The sequence below is a fragment of the Cavia porcellus genome, unplaced genomic scaffold (genome assembly GCF_034190915.1).
Source record: "Cavia porcellus strain 051 isolate PalLab524CR breed Dunkin Hartley unplaced genomic scaffold, mCavPor4.1 scaffold_25, whole genome shotgun sequence".
In the NCBI taxonomy this organism is placed as follows: domain Eukaryota; kingdom Metazoa; phylum Chordata; class Mammalia; order Rodentia; family Caviidae; genus Cavia; species Cavia porcellus.
Window position 1 is genome coordinate 37,166,598 of NW_026947508.1, and position 22,423 is coordinate 37,189,020.

At 42.0% G+C, this 22,423-nt stretch overlaps 1 protein-coding gene across 1 annotated transcript in view; it reads left to right on the forward strand.

Moving 5' to 3' along the window:
• Window positions 1-8,000, forward strand: part of LOC134472802 (liprin-alpha-2-like) — an 85,071-nt gene extending 77,071 nt beyond the window's left edge. The window contains exons 27-28 of the mRNA XM_063235130.1: window positions 1,921-4,426; window positions 4,677-8,000. The gene's annotated coding sequence lies outside the window, so the exon portion shown is untranslated. The remainder of the gene's footprint in view (window positions 1-1,920; window positions 4,427-4,676) is intronic.
• Window positions 8,001-22,423: the final 14,423 nt, after the last annotated feature.

The window sequence follows — 22,423 nt, forward strand, 5'->3', positions numbered from 1 at the left end:
CCACCAAACTCGTTCCCTGCCGTTACCTCCCGCCGGGCCACTCTCTCCTCCCCCTATGCCTGATTCTCCCAGCAGCTCTAATCCCTCTCTGTCGCAGATACCTCCCGCTGTGCGATCGGCTCCCTCTCTGCCTTCCGGGACCCATAACTCTCCCAGCAGCTCTAATCCCTCTGTTAGCGCTTCCTCGCAGTCTCCGACTTCCTCTCCTGAGAATTCTGTATCCCCTACAGCATTCTCACCCTCTGCCCACCATACTAGGTCTCGGTCGCTATGTCCTTCCAGCAGGTCGCGTGATTGTTCCAGCTTGCGCAGGGAACAGTCGCCATGTTGCAACCCTCTGCCACGTGGCATGGCGCCGCCATGTTCCGGAGGGCCACATGGCGACAGGGCGCCGCCATGTTTCGGGTCACATGATAGGGCGCCGCCATGTTCCCAGGCACCGCCATGTTTCGGGCCACGTGACAGGGCGCCGCCATATTCCCAGGCGCCGCCATGTTTTGGGTCACGTGACAGGGCGCCGCCATGTTTCCAGGGCCCTCACTGTCAACAGGCGTCTCCTTGTGGCTCCTCTTGTGAACTACAACAGCCGCCCTGTTGCAGTGCACATGATGCTTCATTGTGCTGCCGACAGCAGTCCTCTAGCTGCAAGGCACACAGTGAGACGCCATCTGCTCATGTTTCCCAGGGTGACCGGCAGCAGCTCTGTAGCCGCTCTACAGATGATTGCTCACATGCGCCTACCGGAAGGATGGCTGCTCAGTGGCCCTCTGCTCCGGAATCTCCTCAGGCTCTGCTACCGCTTCGGGAGCAAGCTGGCCCCGAGGGACTTGTTAACATCCATGTGCCTTTTTCCCTTTCTGATCTATCCCAGACTGTCCATAAATTAGGTAGCTTTTCTGTTGACCCACAGAATTATATCAGGCAATTTGAATTCATTACTAATTGTTATGATTTACATTTTAAGGACGTTTATAATGACTCTGGGCCTATATCTGTGCCAGAGCAGGACAAGCATACTAACTATAACAAACTTTTAAAACAGGTCCAGGAGGCTAATCAAAACCCAGCTGTGTTCCTAAATTGGCTTTCTAATCCTCACGCCCTGCAAGCAGTTCCAGCTTCGCGCGCTGTGTCGGGCCGCCTCCCAGCCCCTCCCCCATGCGCCGTCCCAGCCCCTCCTTCCCCTGTGCGCCGTCCTCGTCACCGCCGCCATCTTACACGTTTCCGGGGGCAGTCTGAGCCCGCCCCTGCGCGCTACATCCCAGCGCTTGCCCCACCCACTGGGCGTGCTCTGCCGGAGCGCCGCGAAACAGCAGCTCAGCGGCTCTGCTCAGGCATGCTTTTTTTACAATTTGGCTCCACTCAAAAGATGCTTTTTTATTACAATTCTCAAACCATTTAATCAAGGTTATTGGCCACCTGATAATTTTACCAGCCTTGCTTATCAATCAAAGCCTTCACCAATCTCCTGTTTAACAACTAAGGTAATAAATTCCTTTTTGCTGGGAACCACTAGCTGTCTTTCAAGACAAGGGTTTTCTTTAAAGTTTTATTTTATTTGTCTTGGTTCATACTACTGCAAATAACAACTTTAAAAATAAATGTGTTCAAAATTTGACAGTATTAGATCAGTTTTGATTTATTCATAAGATTGCTAAACCTTTACTGCAAAATGTTTCCATTAAAGCCTTGTTTGGCAGACTAAAGCTTTGTTAATTCTACATGTCACCCTATAAAAAAAGCGATATGCCATCCAGATAAAGCCTGCTCTCTAATCCAAAATGCCAATATTAAATTCCTGCATGCTTACTTAATTCTACTATAGTCCAAATCCCAAACAAAAAGGCAAAACTTGACCTTCAAACCTTAGAGAGATCTTAATATGGTTTTTTATATTTTTAACACTTGTGACACTTGGAGTTCTGAGACAGGTAAACCTACACAAGGTGGAGCTGCCTGCCCCCTCCATGGACCACGCTCAAATGCAGCAGAAGATACTGGGCAAGAAAATGCCCCACCCTGGCATTCTTTGAGACCTTACTCCAGGGCTACTGGACTGTCCTAGCCACCAGAGAGTGGGTAAGCCATCCTAAGTTCTAGCCCTCATAGGAAATGTCGACACTGCCAGATTCATCACCGACAGAAAATCGCTGCTGAAGACTGAGGAAGTTCAGGGCAACAACAGCCCCCTTTAAGGTGTCCGTCTCAGATTCCAAGTCGCACAAAACTCTCAGGTAAGACATTCTCTATATTTGTGGACATAGAGGCCATATATACAGAGTTCTTCCTGAGTTTTCAGGCTGCTATATTAAGTCCTCAGTCTCTATGATGGGGTATTGATGGTCAACCTATGTCATTTACAAACAGGGCCTATTTTGTGCAGGTCCCAGTCTTCTCACTTGGTTTATACTTTTTCAGGATACATAAAAGCCTTTCTCATACTTGCTAAAGTTCTGTTACAGCAAATCATTCCAAGGACTACAACCAGGTTACAGTGACCCATGCCTAAATCAAAGTTGCTAGACTGCCATCCTGGTTTCACATCACTCAGGCTAAGAGGTGCCCTCCCAGCCCTAAATCTGATCATTCTGAGTGGTCATCTCATCTTCTGTCTCCTACCTGTCTCCGTCTCACAAAGGCCTCGCAGCCACAGTTAACAGGCTAAGTCATGTTTTGTTATCCACTTTGGTTCCTAATTTCTTACATTCTATTAATGATCATTTTTACAGCAGGACTCTTTAGCAGTATTGCCTACAGACTCCAACATCATGCATACCAGAGACAAGCCTTACCAACCTACCGTCTTAACTTTTATGCTTTCAGATGGGGGAGTAATCACCTCTCATAACTCCACTCCTCCTAACCCCACGTTTAATTTTCAGAATTCTGCCTCACCGTGGAAATGTTTCTACCTCAACATGGTCCTGATAGAATGATATGTCTAAATCAAAGGCACCTTTCCCTTTACCTCACCTGGGTCCTTAAATATGACAGTGCCATGTCTCCTCATAACATCTTGTCTCTTTGTTTTTCCAGTCTGACATACGTGCATTCACCAGTGAAGCTGTCCTGGCCAAAACACCTGGTACCAGCGTCTACCTGGGCATCAACCTTCATCCCGTCAACTCCCCTAGGCTCCAGTACAGCGCCCTTTGCCAGCAGGAAGTAGTTAAAGAGAGAAAGCTTTGCCCCTTTTCATAATAACCATAAGACGGGATATGAAAGGTTTGGCCCAGACAGGACACTGTAGCCAGGAAAGCCACAACTGGAAGCAGGAAGCCCCATCTTGCCCTGCCCCTAGGAAGTTACCTGTGACGCCATCTTCCCGCCCCTGGGAATTTACATATGGCGCCAAACCTAGGACCAATGGGCTACCTGTGTATCCCTAATGCCCGCCTTAGGTTCCACCCCAAACCGAGGTTATTTACAGGCCCCCACGCCGCGTGTCCGCCGGAGAGATCGCCGGACGCCAGCGGTGGGGGTTGCCGGTCATCTCTCTCCGTGTTCTCAGAATAAAGGCCGCTTTTTATTTTATATTTCTCATCTTTTGTTAATATTTTTCATCTTTTGGAAGTAACTCTATCAGTTTTCACCTACAATTCTGATTTTTTCATATCAAGTGGCCTTTGGATGCATTAAAGTTTATCATACAAGTGACAGAGATGTGGGCACTTTCTTCAGTTTTGCAACCAAAGCAAATGCCTCACTGGCTTCATCCTAGGCTGTCCCAAATACCAGGGCCTCAAAGGACATGGAGGATTTTATGAAAGTGAGAGGCAGTTTCACTGTGAATTGCAGATCATCCCTGAGAACAATGTGATCCATGTGGAAAAACTCAGGGCTTCTAGTCACCACCAGTGATGAAAGACTCTCATGGTTAAAGTCCTCAACATTCAGGTCCAGCTCTCAAAAGAGAAAAAGCTACACCAGACTCTCACCTGGGTCGTAGTCAAAATGGGGAACGAACTGAAGCCTGATTACCAAGGGAAATAGCAACTGGGCAATGAAATAATGAGTCATGAGGCCATGAGCAGGAGAAGAATTCAGCAATCTCAGGGTCATAAACCAGACCCAGAGAAGAGGCATTTGTGAGAAAAGGACACCCAATAGGACACAAGGTTAGACAGCAGAGAGCAGGCAGGGCTGATCACATTGTATCGCCTTGCAGAAATGAGAAAAATCTCAAATCTGGGACTGCAGGTACAGCTCAGTTGCATAGTGCTTCACTAGAATTTGGAGGTGCTGGGTCAGTCTTAAACATCCACAAGAAAACAGACAGAAGAAAACTTCCATCCTCATCCATCATGAGACCATACTCATCTCAATCTGTGGACATCAATGGGACATGAGGAGTGTTCAGACTTCACCAAATTTCAATCACAGCAGCCAAGGATGTGCCTAACCAGGGGGCCTAGGAGCTATGACAGTAAGTCAGGACAAAAAAGAGAAACTAATGAATACTTTAAGGACAGACTGGACTTGATGTGCATTTCTCTTTGTTTTGGAATAAAGAATTTTTATTATTATTTCACGTTTAATGTGAGAGATGGATCATTCCTACATTCAAATGAAAAATCATAGCATGGGGAAAATTCCCTGACTTACACAGAATGGCTAAGATGAAGAACTGAGGGTCTCATTCTGGATCTGAAGTGATGGCCGTGCCTCCTCCACAGGGAAGAAAACCTCTGAGCAGAGAAGCACACAGTCCAGCCTTAACAGGATAGTGAAAATTTTTGGTTGAAAATGAAGACCTCAGCACCGTATTGCTCTACTTTGCTCTCAGACAGCAGCAGGATCTGCAGAGCCCCACAACAAAGGTGAGTCAGCAAGAGGGTGACATCCTCAAGGCCAGCTGCTAGGAAGCCAACTGCTGGGTCCACTGGGTAGATTGCATACCAGAGCCTGAGGCCAGACTCAAGCATCTCCATTTAACACTGTGTATGCAGAATTACCATCTGTACAAGAAAGGATCATACAATCCTCATTTTTGAATTTTAATGAAACTTTAAATGAAAATATTACCCAACTCAGTACTTAACAGCTCCCATGAAAGTCCCCAAAACAAAAGATCTTCAACATTTGTACGAGAAAAAAAGTTAGCCATAGAGAATAACAGTTCCCTTAGATAATAATTGCACAAATCAATACATTATTTTCCTCGTATGGGCTTCCATAATGCTCAGTGCTACAGCAGAGCCACAGTCACAGAACTTTTTCCTTTTTAAGACAGGATGATATGGATAAATTTTACATTTATAAAAAGCCACATTTCTAGTATACAATACTATTGATTTTGACACATGTGTAACTGTGTGTCGAAAAACATATTCTGGCTCTAAGTTAGGACCAGTAAGTACCCATTGGCTTTCCAGGGTGCACTCTGTTCACCCACAACAAACTCACCTGAGACTCACTGCTGCCTGCACCCTGCATAAATGCTCTAGATGTCTCAGATACTCATAGAGAGCTTTCCTTCAATGTGAACACCACAAACTATTTAAATTGCTGTGTTTTCTAGGGAACACATTTGTTTTTAATTTTGGATAAAGTATATCAGTCATTCCTGCTGTCATAATTCCATAGATAGCTCCTTTGGAGGTGAGGATCTCACCTTGGTGCATCCCATTGTATCTTTACACCACACTGAAAACATCATCATGGGCTCTCCATGGTGCCACTCAATATGTCTGTTCTCCTGGTACACACTAAGCAAGCAAACAATGGCCACTTTATAGAAAAAACAACTTTAAAACCCACTGTCTTCGCTGTCTTAGAACAGACAATGCTGATTTGCAATTGAAAATGGATGCATAAATGGAATCAGCTAGCTCATTATTCCCACAGGGGAACAAAGTTTTCCTCCTTAACAATGGAATATTTTTAATTAACTGATGTTGAAAAAATGCAAAGCAGAATCTCTGTAACACAAAATCTTACCCTTCTTTCCTGTGGACTGAAGTTTCTCAGTACTGACATCTGGACAGCACACAGGGAGGCCACACACAGAGGTATGACCTGGAGAGGGGCCAGGAGGAAATGTTGGGAGTAAGAATATGAGGGACACAGGCTCTGGGACACCTCTAGGACTTTAAAAGGACAGATTCCCTCCTGGATCCTCCAGAGTGAATGCATCCTGACAGCATCCTGGCTCTATCACACTGAACACTGAGTTGGACTTCTGACCTGCAGAAGTGTAACATGATGACTTTTGCATGTTCAAGAAGTGAATTCATGTGAAATCTTTCTGTAGAAATGGAAAAGTAATGTGGATGTCTTTACTTAGTTTTTCTGTAAGAATCTTTCATAATAAAGTATGTAAGGCACACCAGTCCATTTAATTTTCTGCTAAACCTTGTCACCATTCTTATCAGAAGGAATGGGATACAGTTTTTAGGTAGATGGAGAGAGTGCACCTCCCATGTCACATGGCCAGCAAACAGCAGGATAGACACTAAAATGAGTTCAAGATGCTCCAGGATGAATCAAACGGGGAGAATGACTACAACACTGGTTGCAGACATTATGTTATGTCTTCAGCTTATAAGCTGCTGTTAGTAGCAGTGAAATGTCTTCCAAACCCATGGTGACTGAACTGGTGAGTTAACCACAGACCCTTGGGTGTCTGTACAGTGAGTGAGCAGTTTCTGATGGAATGAGGATATGTAGCTGACCTGTTTGAACCTAGCCTGGGCTGCACAGTGAACTCAAGGCCAGGACGAACTACAAAGTGTGATTGTGTCTCAAAATTCCCCAAATTAAGAAAGATTTCAAAGGAATTACCCCCCTAAGAACAATTTTAATTAATCTAGTACATTGGAATGTACATATATGCATTTATATATAGCCATATATATATATATATATATATATATATATATACATTTATAGATACATATTCCTTCATGTCTGTGTACAAAGATACGGATTAACATGTAAAAACATATAGAGAGATGTATTTCTATACAAACATATGTTTATAGTATACCCATTTACATGTTAATATCTGTTCGTATTCATATTAACATCTCTCTGTGGAGATAAGTAAGACAGGATATTCATCAATTAAACTACTGCCTGGGAATTATGTATTGATTACCTAATGCACAATCATTGTCTCTTTCTCCACTTGCCTTCAACAGGACACCTAATTCTCTATCTGAAACAGAAATTTTTTTTTATATTCCTGGAAAATTCTGTTGACAGCAGTGCCCCATGGTGTGTAACCCTTGTGCCCATGAAGACTAACATCTCAATAGTTCACCTCTAAACCACATTTGCCAGAAGCCCTCTCCAGGCTCCATGTTGTCACTAGCACAAAGCTGCTGTGCTGAGCAGTAACTGGAGGAGGCAGTGGTTTCCTTACTGGGGAAGAGCACTGAGGCACCATGCTGCAGTATGGACAGGGCCTTTAGAAATGGGATCCTTCCTCCTAGTGCTGGACAGCACATGGACTTTGCTCTTCTGATTTTCCCCAAATATAGAGATTTGAAGCAACTTTGCTCATGGGAGAGGCTTCCCATCCTGCCCTTTACTATGCCCACCAGGAGGCTTCCCTTCAAGTTCCAGATAAAAACTCAACCTGTCTTGATTCATCTGGACCCTCATTTCAGCATTTCAAAATGAGGCTCCCTGCTCATTTCCTGGAGCTGGTAATGCTCTGCATCCCTGGTAAGGATGGAGGGAGATGAGGATGGAGAATGAGTGAGTGGGATGGGGTCCCACTGTTACCTGTGTTGTTCTCTCCATGTGAGAGACTGCATCCTTCAGGAACAGGGTGAGAACAAGAGCTTGAGGTCTGTGTGAGTGAGGAAAATTCCACTGGAGTTGGAGCTATGGTGAGGTGATGATGTCACAATGAAAGAGAAGGATGATCCACATTAATTCTCAAGTGGGTGCAAATGTTGGATACTTTATTATAAGTGAACACTTTTTCCTATATATGAAAATCGCAAAAATAATTTAGCTTCAAATATGAAATAATGGAGACAATATGAAAATGAATCATCATGCCTGTACATGACCTTGTCTTTCTATCCAATGATTAAGGGTCCACAGGAGATATTCAGATGCCAAGACCCCACTCTCTCTCACTCTCTTTGGCACCCGGAGAACCAGGCTCCTTCTCCTCTAGTTCCAAACAGAGTCTTGAGCATAGTGATGGAATCATCTATTTGAGATAATGGTACATAAGCCATACCAGGCTCCACAAGGCATGATTTTTCAGGTTTTCAAAAAGCACTCTTCGGTCCTAGAAAGGTGCATTAGCAGCTTATCAAGAAACGATTTCACACTCAAAATCTGCAGAGGTCAGGGTGAGGAGGCTGGAGTTTATTACTGTTATCAAGGAATAGGATGTCCTCCCCCAGTGATGCAACCCTGAGAAAAATCCTCCGGCCTGGAAGGTCCAGCTGGTCACCTGCAATGTTGGGCACACCAGAAGAGTTTATTAGTACAGCAGAGTGCAGAAAAGGCCTCTGTGCATGACTAAGTAGAAAATCAAAAGAGCATGGGGACCTATGTTCTGTGCAGACTCTGCCACATAAAGAGGATGTGGCTGACTTCCACAGGTTCCTTGAGCTTTGCAAATTCTATTCTTTTTTTTTTTCAATTTGGATATAAACCTGAGATGGTTAATAAGATGCAATTGGTGTATAACATTTGTACTCTATCTACCTTTTTTTGCTTATTGTGTAAGGTTCACTAGGGGATGAGGTGGTGTCAGTCTGGTTTACAGGTTGGGAGACCCAGCCTACTACTCAGGAAGGATCAGAGTTAAAGAGGTACCTTTTTCACTTTCAAGTATGGATCAGACCCAATTGCAATATGGAGGAAGGGTGCATCATGGAAGGCTAACACCAAGATTAGTAATAATCCTGGCCATGTATGCACTAGGCTGTATCACATGTTCCCCACCAATCCAGTGGGCACAACTGAACACCCAATTCATTTACGAATCTGACCTCATCAGAATGCAGGAGTGACTTGAAAACAGGAAATGACCCCTCATTTGTCACAGGAATGCCACAGAACCCACTAACATAACAAGATCCAAAGGGGCAAGAGAATTCTCAAGGAATATCTAACATGGATCAACAGTAGTTAGGGAATTTATGGTTATGTAAAGCTCTGTCTTTCCATCAGTACCCATCAAGATATGGAAATACAGTAAAAAATCAATTTAATTTAACAAATGTATCAACTGTAGAAATAAAAAAGGGTCAAAATAGTGCAGAGTGAACTAGAAACACATAAATTAATAAAGATGAATTTGATAATATAATAAGCTTAAAAGGGGACTGAAAAAATGATAAAATAAACAGCATAATACAACAATAAGAAAATGAGTCATAGAAATAAAAAAAGGACGAGAGATCAAAATACTGGACCACATTAAATATAAATAAATAAAGTTGGTAAAGGAAAACACAAAACAAAGCAGAGCAAGTGAAGCAAACTCTAGAATTCTCTTGCTGAGAAAGTTATATGACAGAAGTATTTTTCTAGGTTTTCTAAAAATGAATTAGTACTTATGTGAGGAGAGTGGTAGATCCCAGCCCAGGACAGGTGTGCTTCCCTCTCCAACAGCAGATTCTGCTGACAGGTGAGCTCTGCTATATCTTAGCCCCTAGGCATGACCAGGAAAGTGTGTGTGTGTGTGTGTGTGTATGTGTGTGCATGTGTATTTGTGTGTGTCCATTTCTGTTTGTCTGTGGGGGATGAGGTGTCACTTTGTAGGCCCAACCCCCTCTAACCTGCAATTTACAATAGCCGCCCTGGTATGCGAGAAGGAGGTAGAATAGGAATGCCTGTTCTCAGTGAGACCCCTCGCCCTCTGGAATCCATACTGTGAGCTGGCTTTGTTTTGCAGAAGTCTTGAGGAAGTGGCTGGCCACCCTTTGTGACACTAACAGCAGACAAATTAACAACATTCTTGAGCTAATGAATTTCTTCCTGGGCTAGAGAAGTTATGAGAACTGGTTGTGATTATTTACTTCACTTAGATAGTTTTAGAATAAACATTGTAGTCTGTCACGTTGTAGCTTGCCACAAAGAATGCCTTTTCACCACTTAATTATCTGGGCTCTGTGAACTGATCGGGTTTACTATATATGAATCCTAAAATAAAGATTGTGCGTGCAGTGCAGTGTAACGCGGTGCAGACAGTAAAGGTGTCTCTCCTGTCTTTCTTTTCCGAGCACTGTACCCCCCGTGTCCCGATCAGGCGTGTGTGCGTGTTTACCTTGCCCGGAGTTCAGAGTGCTCTAAGACACTCACGACATTTGTCTATGTGCATGTGCTTATGTGCATGGAGCTGCTACCCCTGCACCTAGCCTTGGAGCCTGCTGGCCAGATAGGCACATGTGGGGCACATGTATTCACTCTGCACTTTCAGAGATGGAGCTGAGGTCCATCTGAGGTCACATCTGTAAATGTGTTACAAACTAGAGGAAAAGAATTGACCACTGACTCCTACACTACAAGAGGCAGCAGATGAAAGGAACCATCTGCCACATGGTCTTACTCTCACTGTATTCAAAACCACACCCCTCAGCCAGCCAAATGCGATGGGTCTACTGATCTCCATACAAGGCAGGGTCCTCCACAAGAGGAGTGACAACCACTTCAACTCTGAGCAAGCATGAGGGTGATCTTTCCCCTCTCCACAAGTGTCTCATGAGGCCACCTCCAAACAGGTACTGCAGGACGGGGCGCTTTGGGTCCACTCTGTTTTCTGAAGTCCACAATAGTTCACTGTCAAGTATTGGGACTTTCCTAAGATACCCCAGGTTACATCATCACTCCTGGATATTACAAGAGTTACAATGAATTTCTACTAAAAAATTCACAATTCTGCAGAAGCTCTCACTTGCAGAATAAATTCCTTACCTGAGATTCAAATTTAGAAGAGTAACTGGTTTCTCCTTAGACATGTGCAATGCATTGGGAATGTGGCTGATACAGAATCAAAATATCACAGAAAATGTATTTGTGTGACAAAAACAGATACAAAGGACAAACTAGAAGCTCTAAAGCCAACTGGGGAACTCGCCATCTACAGCTACTAGGCGTGATGCAGAGAGCTTTAGTTGCAAGTAAAACATCCATCTAAAGAGGCTGAGGCTACACAGCGACACCCCGGCTACCTCAGATCCACAATCCTCGTGAAATAATAAAACAGGGCACAGAAAGCACACAAAAGAGAGAACTGAAAAAAGGGAGTGGGAGGACAAGTGAAGAAAGAAAGCAGGAGGAAGAGGCAGGAGAGGGGAGAGAAGAGGAAAGACAAAAGGGAAAAATTTGGACTCATTTTTAAATTTTGTCACCAAACCTGCCTGAGCACCTGTCACATTCATCTGGAAAGTATTGAAGAGAACAGCAAACAGGAGCTCTGGTCTCCCCCTGGGCATGAGCCACACAGCAGAAGCCTGAGCCAGAACTCGCTTTGTGCAGACTCCTAGGGGCCTAAACTAAACTGGCTCACAAGTGCTCTCTGTGGGTGAAGTGTACAGCAGAGGGGGAATAGAAATTACCATTCCCACAGGAATGAACTGATGAACTGAAAAGAGGGCTCAAAGTACCCTAGGAAATGAGATTTAAAAAAACAAGATTTCCTTGAAAGTAATGAGTACAGACCAATATGAGCTAATATCTGTATTTCAAAAATGTCTGCTTCAGAAAGATTGGGAATTTTAACCTTGAGTGTGGTATATGAAGTGCAAAATGAAACCCTGTTTGGAGGAGGATACAGCAATACAAAATCCTCAAGAATGCTCACAGCTGCTATGTAAAGAGCCATAGATTACAAAGTCAGCTATGCTAGGTACTAAAACTCATATAGATAGGTAACTATCACTGGAAATATCAGACAGCAAAGGGCTCTTCCAATTCTTCTGATCTGGTTCCTAGGATAAGATATTTAGGAAATAAATTTTAAACTTCATATTATTTAAGAAGTAAAGGAAACCAAGGAAAAATAAACCACTAATCAGCTGTAGAAAATTGACATCCCAATACATTTTATACACACTATAAAAGCACTGACATCATCCTCATAATTAAGCCACAAATATTCACAACTCAATTTGTGGTTTATTAATTGATTTAATCAGTGTAATATCACCATTAATTTTGCTTTCAGAAGATTATTGCTATAATTCTATTCTTAGCTATGAAATATTAAAACAAATTATTATACCCTGATATGAGTCTCACCCAAGATGCTCATTCACTTCAATACAACACAGCCAAACAGCATGTGGTTTTTAAAGCCTCCTTTATTTACAAGGACAAGAATATGAAACCTGGCCCAATGTGTCTGAGTCGGACGCTAACAATTCCTGGTCTCCTCCCACTGTGTGTTAAGCTTTAGAACTTTGTCATGTGTCTGATCCAATGAGCTGAAATTTTTTTTCATTTCATTCCTACTGATCCTGGTGAGACAGATGAGGAACAGGGCCTAAGGAGTCCAGATAGGACCAAAAAATGAATGTTTCAACTTCTCAGACTTTTTGGTAGGCACCCACATATTCAGAAGACAGTCACCCAATACAGATAGTGAGCAACAGTCAGCCCAGCACAGTGAGGCTGAGTCAGAAGGATGGACAGGTGGGGCAGAAACTGGGCAGGTGAACAATGCTGAGACACAGTCTCAAAATCAGAGAAATACAAAGGACTGGCGATACACCTCAGTGTGAATGTCATAGGTTTAAGCCCCAACACACACGCACACCCGATAAGTACAAACAGCGTCCCTTATTTACAATAAAAGCACACATGATAGCATCCTTATTTACTAATTTTGCCACAAATATTCCTTCCCAAATCTGTGAGAGGCACACGGCAGCTTTGGGCTGCAATAAAAAATCACACGAATTTACAGACCAATGATAGCTTGGCTTAACTCTCTCCCATCTCAGATAAACTCCAGGACCATAGCAGCCTTTGGTTCAAACTACACTGAGGCTTTAAACCCTGGATTCAGTGGGGACATCTGACATTGAGAATGTCTCTTTAAACTGTGGAGCATGACTACACAGTATTTATTAAAACAAAAATTAGCTATGAAAAGCTTGCTTTATGATAGTTCAGAAAAAACTAGCATCAATCATTTCTCCTTTAGTATAAAACCAAGAGAAATCTTTGCCTAAAAAATAAAACTGCTGTGTGTGTCTGTCTGTGTGTGTGTGTGTGTGTCTGCAAGACAAGCTTGAACAGATATTGACCAATTTGAAAATCTAGTCACAAGGAATTTCATATCCGCCTATATAAGTCGTATTGTATAAGATAGAGCATATTATATAAGACAGAGTTACTGGTTTCCAATTTGAATACAGATGTTTTTCTCTGTATCATATACTTTTGATTTTAGTGCTACTATGTCATTTAATTCCTGTTTCAAGGAAAAGATTATTTCTAATACTTGTTTCTAAGATGATGAATGTTGCCTGGTTATAAAAAAAGGTCTTCTCATCACTACTAAATGGTGTTAATGCTAGAAAATGCTAAAAAAATGAATTCTGATAAACTTACAATTGCTGCTTCCTTTTCCATAAGGCTAAGAAACATGAGCACTCCCCTCCCAGAGACTGATCTACACAAACCCCTGTATCATGGGAACTGAAGTCCTCTCTGGGATGGGCAGAGTCATGAGCACTGTGTCTATGCTGCAGAATCAGATTTTCCCAGAGATCTTTGTACCCATTGCTGCATACAGAATGGATTGTAGCTCTATTGCTTTCCCCCAAATGCAGCAGACATTTTATACCACTGGGCTCCCATGAGAAGCCTCCTACCATGCTCTTCACTCTCTGCACCACTGCACCCACCTGGGAATTTGCATTTTGTTCCCAAGGGAGGACCTTCCCAATTGAGTCTCAAATAAAAGCTAGATTTATGGTGGCCCTGCCTGATCAGGAATCTTCAGTTCAATTTCTCGAAATAAGGCTCCCTCTTCAGGTCCTAGGGCTGCTATTACTCTGGATCAATGGTAAGAACACTGGGAGATGAGGCGGACTCAGTCTGAGAGGGTGACTTTCAGGGTCCCACTCCACCTGATCAGTCCTGTCCATACATGAGATGTGCAGTCCTGAGTTGAAGCGTGGGTGTGGGAGGTTATATCAATGGGTGAAGAAAATTCCTGAGGCACTCAATAACTGCCCTTTGATGAAGATTGCCGCAAAGAAAGAGAGAGGTGCTGAGATGAATTCTAGAGGGGTTCTTGTAATTAGAAACCTTGAACACAATCTCAAATTTGAAAATCTTTCATTGTACATTACATTAAAGATACTAATTTCACTTGATAGTGACAAAATACAGAAATCTATCAAAATGGCTTATGATGTTGGCTCCTGACACTGCACTTCTCCTTCATCATTTTAGGATCCACAGGAGATGTAGTGATGACCCAGACTCCGCTCTCCCTATCTGTCTCCCCTAGAGAGCCAGCCTCCATCTCCTGCAGGTCCAGTCAGAGCCTCCTGTATAGTGATGGAGACACTTATTTGCACTGGTTGGTGCACAAGCCTGGCCAGGCTCCAAGGGCTATGATTTATGAGGTTTCTGAAAAGTACTCTTGGACCCCAGAGAGGTTCACTGGCAGTGGGTCAGGAACAGATTTCACACTCAAAATCAGCAGGATGGAGGCTGAGGATGCTGGAGTTTATTATTGTGTGCAAAATACACATGACCCTCCCACAGTGCTATAGCCCTGAACACAAACCTCTCTGCCTGCGGAGGCCCAGCTGTCCTCCTGCACTGCTGTCTGGGGAGCAGCACAGCACAGCCTGCTCTGTGTGAGAGGAAGAGGTTGATGAATCAGAAAAACAAGTTGCAGCTGAGGACTCTGCCTGGGAGAGAGATTGAGGAAGGAGCAGAGCAGCAAGGCCCTGTGTCATGGAAGAGAGAGAGAAGAAAATCTCCACTGCGAGGTCTTCCTTGTGCACACCCTTGACCCAACAAAGGCTGTAATGAAAAGTAGGGAGATAGTTGACTGTATTTTAAAGGCAAAACAAAAGAACTTCATTGTCTTTGTGGATGTGTTGTGTAATAAAAAGGTAAAAAGTCATGATAAGTGTTCCACAGGTTTGAATCTCTGCAATTGGAGAATTTGAAACCATATGTTGTGAGACCAGGGAGTTGAAGGGAAGCAGCAAGGAGAGCAGGGGAACTGAAGACATGGAAGGGAACAGGTTAGAATTTTGAGATGTCCCATGATTCTAGCTGGTGATGTCATAACCCAGAGACACAGGATGGATTCTGGTGATCAGGGATCTGCACTAAGCTATGAGGCACAATTCTGAAGGACAAAGCGAGCAGTAACAGATGAAAACAGACTGGGACCCCAAAGGTAACACAGTGTGCAAAGCAAAGAGATGAAGAGAAAGGCACAGAAGGATTGGCTACTATGATAAAAATAAAAAGGAAGAATGAAAGAAAGAATGAATGAATGAATGAAACTGAAAAAGATTTGTGCCAAAGAGTCAAAATAAATTTAATAGAATGGTATTTTGGTTTTCAAATGTAAACTTAACCTATACTACATTCCAGGGCAATTTCCCCTTGGGGATCCTTTCATTTGTGGGATCACAGCCCTTTGAGCAGGAAGATACTGAAGATTTCACCTACAGAAGTCTGCATGTGCTGCCCTCTTGAGGTCAGCTTCATGCACTGCAATTGAGCAGCAACATTGTTTAGCGTCTTTCGAACTATTTATTGCAATATTTTGCTTAAAACACTGTGACCTAGTGGGAAGGGTCATCTAGCCAGCACCCTTCAGAAGAATTGTCACCAACAAAGAAAGAAACTGGGGCCTCCTGGAAGAAGCAAAAAAAAAATGAGAAGAGGAGGCAACAATAAAAAGTCCCCAGGTCCCAACCCTGAGAACATTGACCCAGGACAGGTCAATAGAAAGGAGAATGAGAACAGCAAACATGCAATATCAGACACATGCCAGTGGACATAAAGAGATATATTCAGAACCTCATAGACGAGTTCAAAAGTGAAATATTTAGCCAAATAAAGTAAGATATAAGAAGAATAATTAAAGAGATACTAAGCACCCCTCCGGCAGACACAGACGGAAGAAGGGAGGAACTCAAACAAAGGAGAGAACAATTTGATGAAGAATATAAAAAAATATAAATACATGAAGCAGATTCAAAGAGATCATCAGGAAATTAAAAACTCTATGGAAAGATGGCAAATCAGCTTGAAAGAAACTAAGCCAAACTGGAGGACAATTTTGCAATGTGGGAGTATGAAAGGGAAAAACTCTTTAAAAATAACAAGGAAATAAGCAGTAACAATGCAAAAGCTAGAAGATGACAAAAAGGATCTATAACTGGACAATAAAGAATGAGAGTGAAGAAGCTAGGGTACAAACAGGAACCACAAAGGTTATTCACAGAAATAATTCAGGAAAACTTCCCAAACATAGGAAAAGTAAATGATACTCTAATATATGAGGCATACAGAACTCCAGCCACCTACAACCAAAACAGAGTTACACACAGGCATATAATAATCAAGATCCCGGAAATTCAATATATGAACAGAATATTAAAAGCCGTTAGAGACAAGGAACAGATCACGTATAAAGGAAGGCCCATCAGAATAACACACTTCTTGACATAAACCATCAGGTCAAGAAGAGCCTGAAGTGAAATATTCCAAGCCCTGAAAGAAAATAACCTCCATCCCAGATTGATATACCCTCATAAATTGTCTCTAGAAATTAATGGAGAAACAAGATGCTTCCAAGACAAGGAGGAACTTGATAAATTCACAACCACCAATCCAACTCTACAAAAAATACTGTAGGGTGTTCCAGAAAAAGAGAGAGAGAGAGAGAGAAAACTATAAGGATTCGAGGAACAGTGACAGAGAGGCCTCAATGAATGGAGTAGAAAACGGAATGAAGAAGATAAGCAGACAACTGATGGCTAAAAAAAAAAGCATAACAGAAATGAGGCAGAGAAGATTGTATTGAAAACTGATGTGATCGATAGTATCAAGCCTTGAGAGTATAGGCAACTACACTGAAGATGACAAGACTCTACAATACACATTCTGGTTTGGTAACTGCTGTTTTTTGAAGTTCTATACAATATACAAAGTTGTTTTTATTAATACTGTTATGTACTGATATATTCAATTATATTATGCCTAATAATATAGCCAGTTCTCCTGGAGATAATAAGAGACAACACAGGAACCATGGTAGAACTCTTTGTACAATGATCTTAATATGTTTATTTCATTTCATGTGTTTATAGGAATATGTTTTGTTTTGCCTTGCTTTGTTTTCTTTCTCACTCTAATATAGAAAGGATAGAAATACATGTTAAGACTCATGCATGGGTAGAATCTATAAACAGTTTATGAGAACTGATCTTATGACTCATGATGAAATTAACAGATACTTTGAAGAAAAAGAGGCACTAAAATACCCAGTGCTGAGCCTGGAGTATCACAATGGGAAACCCAGAGATAGTACTATTCTTTGTTCAGAGTGCTATTAACTTGCTTGAGTTTATTCAATCTCAATATAATTGAAGATATGGATAACTGCATGTATGTTTAAGTGTATAGGATTAATAACCATATTTCTATGTTTTTGTTGGATAGTTGAACAGAACTGCTTGCAATCTCAGTGTTTGAATTCCCACTTTATATGCTCCACTTTAGTATCTTGAATAACTTTTTGTAAGAAGACAATCTGTAATCATCTATTACTGATTTCTTACTGTTTATTTTTGGTTTGAAATTATGTGTAATTTCTACCTGTTTTCTGTTTTGTTTAGTCTTTCTTTAAATATTTAAAAAAGACACTTCAATACCTGGTGCTGATCAAGGAGTGTCATGATGTGAAATCCAGCAATGCTATTATTCTTTGTTCAGAAAGATTTTAATCTGCTTTAATTTGTTTAATCTAAACATAAATGAAGATATGGATAACTGCATGTATGTTTAAGTGTATACGATTGGCAACCATGTTGCTAAGTTTTTGTTGGACTCTTGAACAGGAATGTTTGCAGTCTCGCTCTTTGAATTCCCACTTTACATGCTTCATTTTTGTATCTTGAACCACTATTTGTAAAACGATAATATGTGAACATCAAAAAAAAAAAAAAACTGTGACCTAATTCAACATCAGCAGAACTGCCACAGGTATCTTAGGAGCCTCTAGGCATTTAATGTGTCTGATATTTACATTTTATTCATTGAAGACTGGCTCATACAGAACACTGGGGAAACATAATTCCCATCATCCTCCTAACAAGATACAGAGATCTTGAAGTCATTGGAATTAATCCTCACACATATTCCTGACCCAGCCAAGCACAGCACCAGCCATTCTCCACTTACAGATATCAAGTGTCTTTAGCTCTAATGATCTTGCAGTATACACTTGTAATGCTACTTTAACCCAGCCACTGCTCGAAACACAACCAAAATCATCAACCAAATAACATTAACAATATCATATTGCCATAATCCCTATTGCCATTTATATGTTCACAAGGAGGATCTTGTTTTCATCTGCAATTCTTATTTTTTACTATGAAGTGGCCTTTGCACAACATTGGATTGCATTAAAGTTTATCATACAAGTGACAGAGATGAGGGCACTTTCTTCAGTTTTGCACCCAAGGCAAATGCCTCAGTGGTGTCATTCTAGTCTGTCCCAGGTACCAGGAGCTCCAAGGACATGGAGCATTTTTTTCACATGAGACTGGCATCTTCCATGTGAAGAATATCCGTCTAACCCTGTGCAGTTACAGCACACACTTGAAAGGGATAAACAGAGACAGAAAGGCACATGAGGGAAGGATGGGCTGGGGAGAGCACACGTGAAAGAAGCACTAAGTGAGGGAGAAAGGGGTGGGGAGGAAAGGGTTAGGGGAAGAAGAAGGAGAAGAAACAAAAGATTAAAAATACTGAGAAACAACGTTCAATCTAAGAGTCTGCTTAGAAAAATGAGACGTGAGAAGGAAATGTCAGGAGTGTGTATGACATAAAGGAGGCCCAGTGGTGCTTCAACATTACAGAAAATGATGATGCACGTTCCCCAGGCACAGGGAAAACGAGGGCAAAACTTTTAAGTCACAATAACCACGGTAGCTGCAAGGATAACTGTATTAAAAATTACTTGGTTTTCAGTCTCTTTAATTGTTCATTGACTATCTGCTCAAAAAACAGCATTGTATGTCATGGGATTCATAACAAATAAAATTAAAACAGGTGACAACAGAATAATGGAAACTATCCATCACCTGCAGTCTCTCTAAGGGGAATGTTAAAGGGAACAACTAGGTAAGGGGCCTCCAGTCACAGCCATCCACCAAGAAGTGCACACATGGGGACCATAGATGGTGGCTTAAAGTCCAACTATGATGCCTTTCCAAAGAAACAGCAAACTTGCAGCAGCGCCAGCAGAAAACTGGTTTTACTTGCCTTCCCTGTGGTGTTCTCTTTCACAGTGACTGTGGTTGCTGCTGCTGTTGCTGCTGCTCCTCATCAGCCACCTCTCTGGTTCCTGTTAAACTGAATCTGAACAAGAAGAATAAGAATTCACTAAGAACATGACACATTCCTAGATTCTGTGCTCAGCAACTCTCATGCGCTATTTTATTTCCTTCTCACAGCAAATTTGCAGACATGCTGGGATTTCCAGTTGAGAAATCTTTGGCACAGAAAAATTAACTTATGTAACATCACATATAATTTACCAAATGCAGATTCAAGGTTCTATTCTACTCTCTGAGCTGATCTCCCACCAACAGTAACACACTCCAACACTGGGGAAAAAATGTGCAGGCCAGAGGTCACCACCATGCAACTGACAGGCCAGGTAAGTTTCCAGCTGCAGATGCAGCAGGAGCATGTGGGATGCAGTACCGCCATCCCAGCCTGCTCTGAAACAGCATCAGGGTGTGCGTGAGTAGTGAGCTCGAGCCCAGCCTGTGACAGTGTGAAGTCATCAAGGTCACCTCTGAGTCCACTAAATCAGTCATCCAACTGACACTGAATCTGTGTGTGAACTTTGCACTCTGGTGGTGCCCTTAAACAGCCACCATTTTTACTAGAAAATAGCATGTTTTTCTGTATTTTCCATAACAATTGTTTAATAAATTTTCACAGAGTTTTTTAAACATGGTTCCTGTTTAACATGCTGAGGTAGAAATTAGCTTTAATGTCTGTGTTAGGAAAGCCTTGAGCCATGGTGAGAGCTGCAATTTTCCCCTACATGAGAATTGTTCTCTAATGTATGATTTTGGTTTCATTAGTTCCAGGAAGGTCAGAGTTATCACAAAAGTACCTATGTCAAGTGCAAATTTACTTTCTTTTTAGGAGAGGTTAGCTGGGGCAAATTTTGCCTGGAATAAATGTAGATTTTCCTTTATCATGTCTTTCTTTGACAAATGCACACCTATGTCTCCACAGCCATACTCAAGTGATGGCCTTGAAATTTCCCAGGTTCCACACTGAAGGAAACCTTCCCTCACCAGGAACAGACCTAAAACACACTGCTGCCTGCACCATGAATACCTGCAGTATTCACATTTCCTTTTGTCAGAATCTACATTGGCAAATGCTTTTGATCAAGTTCTAGAGTTACTGGAATTACAAAGATCTTTATGTATCACCTCAAAAAACTTGCAGTGCATGGTAAAACTCACATCACCCTGTGTTCTTGTGGGCAACATCAAAGCCATCTCTGTGTTTCTAGTATACACTGGCAGAACAAACAAGTTAGGAAGAGCTGACTCCTACTCAGAGCCTTAAGAAGCTTCCATGTTTTTAAACGATGATGTGGGGCACGGGGAACTCTTCTCTACTGTTGTATATTTATGCCCCAAAGTAGGCAATGAATTCCAATTTAAAATGAATATATGAATAGGATTAGGTAGAAAATTCTTCCCATAGATGCACAAAGTTTCCCCTTGCCATATGGCTTTCTATTCATCAATGGATACTGGGAGAGGGGAAGGAAGATGTGGGGTACAGAGTCACATCCATCAGCAGTGCAGACTGAGGTTACACAGTGCTGACATCAGGAGATCAGAGAGGGAGGCTGCACAGAGGATCACAACTCTGAAGAAAGTGCAGAGAGGTGAAATATAGCCTTCAGTGTAGATGGAAGAAAGAGGGGCACAGAGGAGGAATGTCAGGGTCCTCATTGATTTTTAAACCACAGGTGAGGGGTTTCTTACAGGAGTCACAAGATGGGGATGCAGCCTGAAGGTCAACTTAGAAACTCCAGTTACAGCTACTATATGTGATGCAGAGAGCTTTAGCTTTAAATAAAACCTATACTTAAAGGTGTTGGGTCTTACAGAGTGACACCCTGGCTACCTCAGATCAACAATATCCCTGAGGTAATAAAAGGAGGTAGAGAAACCACACAAAAGAGAGAACATACTAAAGGGAATGAGAGGACTAGAAAAGAAAGAAAGCAGAGAGGAAGAGGCAGGAAAGGGTACAGAAAAGAAGAGGAAAGACAAAAGAAAGGGACAAATTTTGGACCCATTTTTTATTCTTTGGTATCAATCCTGCCTGAGCTCCTAGATCATATTCAATTATACCAAAGATTTATCGTCCTTAAATATCTGCTTCAGAGAGACTGGGACCTTCCAACCCTGAATTTGGTTGCAGATAACCTTATGGAGGAGGTGCCCAAATGAAGAACTTTCTGCAGGAATATAGGTCCATAGAAAGAGAGCAAATAGATATTCAGATATTTATCACATCACTGAGCAGCAATAGGACGAGGATTTGATGGACAGTTATGACCTCTGTTCTCCAGTGTCAGAAAGAAATAGGAGGTTTTAGTCTCCACAAGCATTTTCTTTCCAAACTTTTTACAGTCAAACAGAGCATTTAGACCTACTACTTTCTGAATTAAGGTGCACACCTCCACCAATACTTGTAATCGTTGGTAAATCTTGATAGGGTCAATTTCTTTCTGCTTGGGAAAATCCTCCAAGACCTCTACTATTCTAAAGAGAGACACAGAGAAAGGGACAGAAAAGGAGGTCCTAGTATCAAGACAATGTTTTAAGAATCTCTTTTCCTTTCAGGAAAATAAGATCAAAATTCTGAATCAACACCAAGTTAAGGCAGGCTGTGATAAACAGCAAACATTATGTTTCTTACAAGACCACAGCTCAACCTGGCCAGAGGCAAGAGTTCTAGGATCACTTTTCTAAAGAGATGGCCACTTGATACCCTTGTTGGTCACTCCTATGCAAGGCACCTTCAAAGGAAAATTGCTCTTAACCTTCCACTTTCAACTGCCTTGAAATATTTTTTTCTGTCATGCTGTGGTCTGGTTTACAAGTGCAGATTCCTTTGCCGTATTTCACAGTGCAACAGCTGTGAAGAGCCTGGTGCCTTTGTGTACCATTATTTTTTGAGA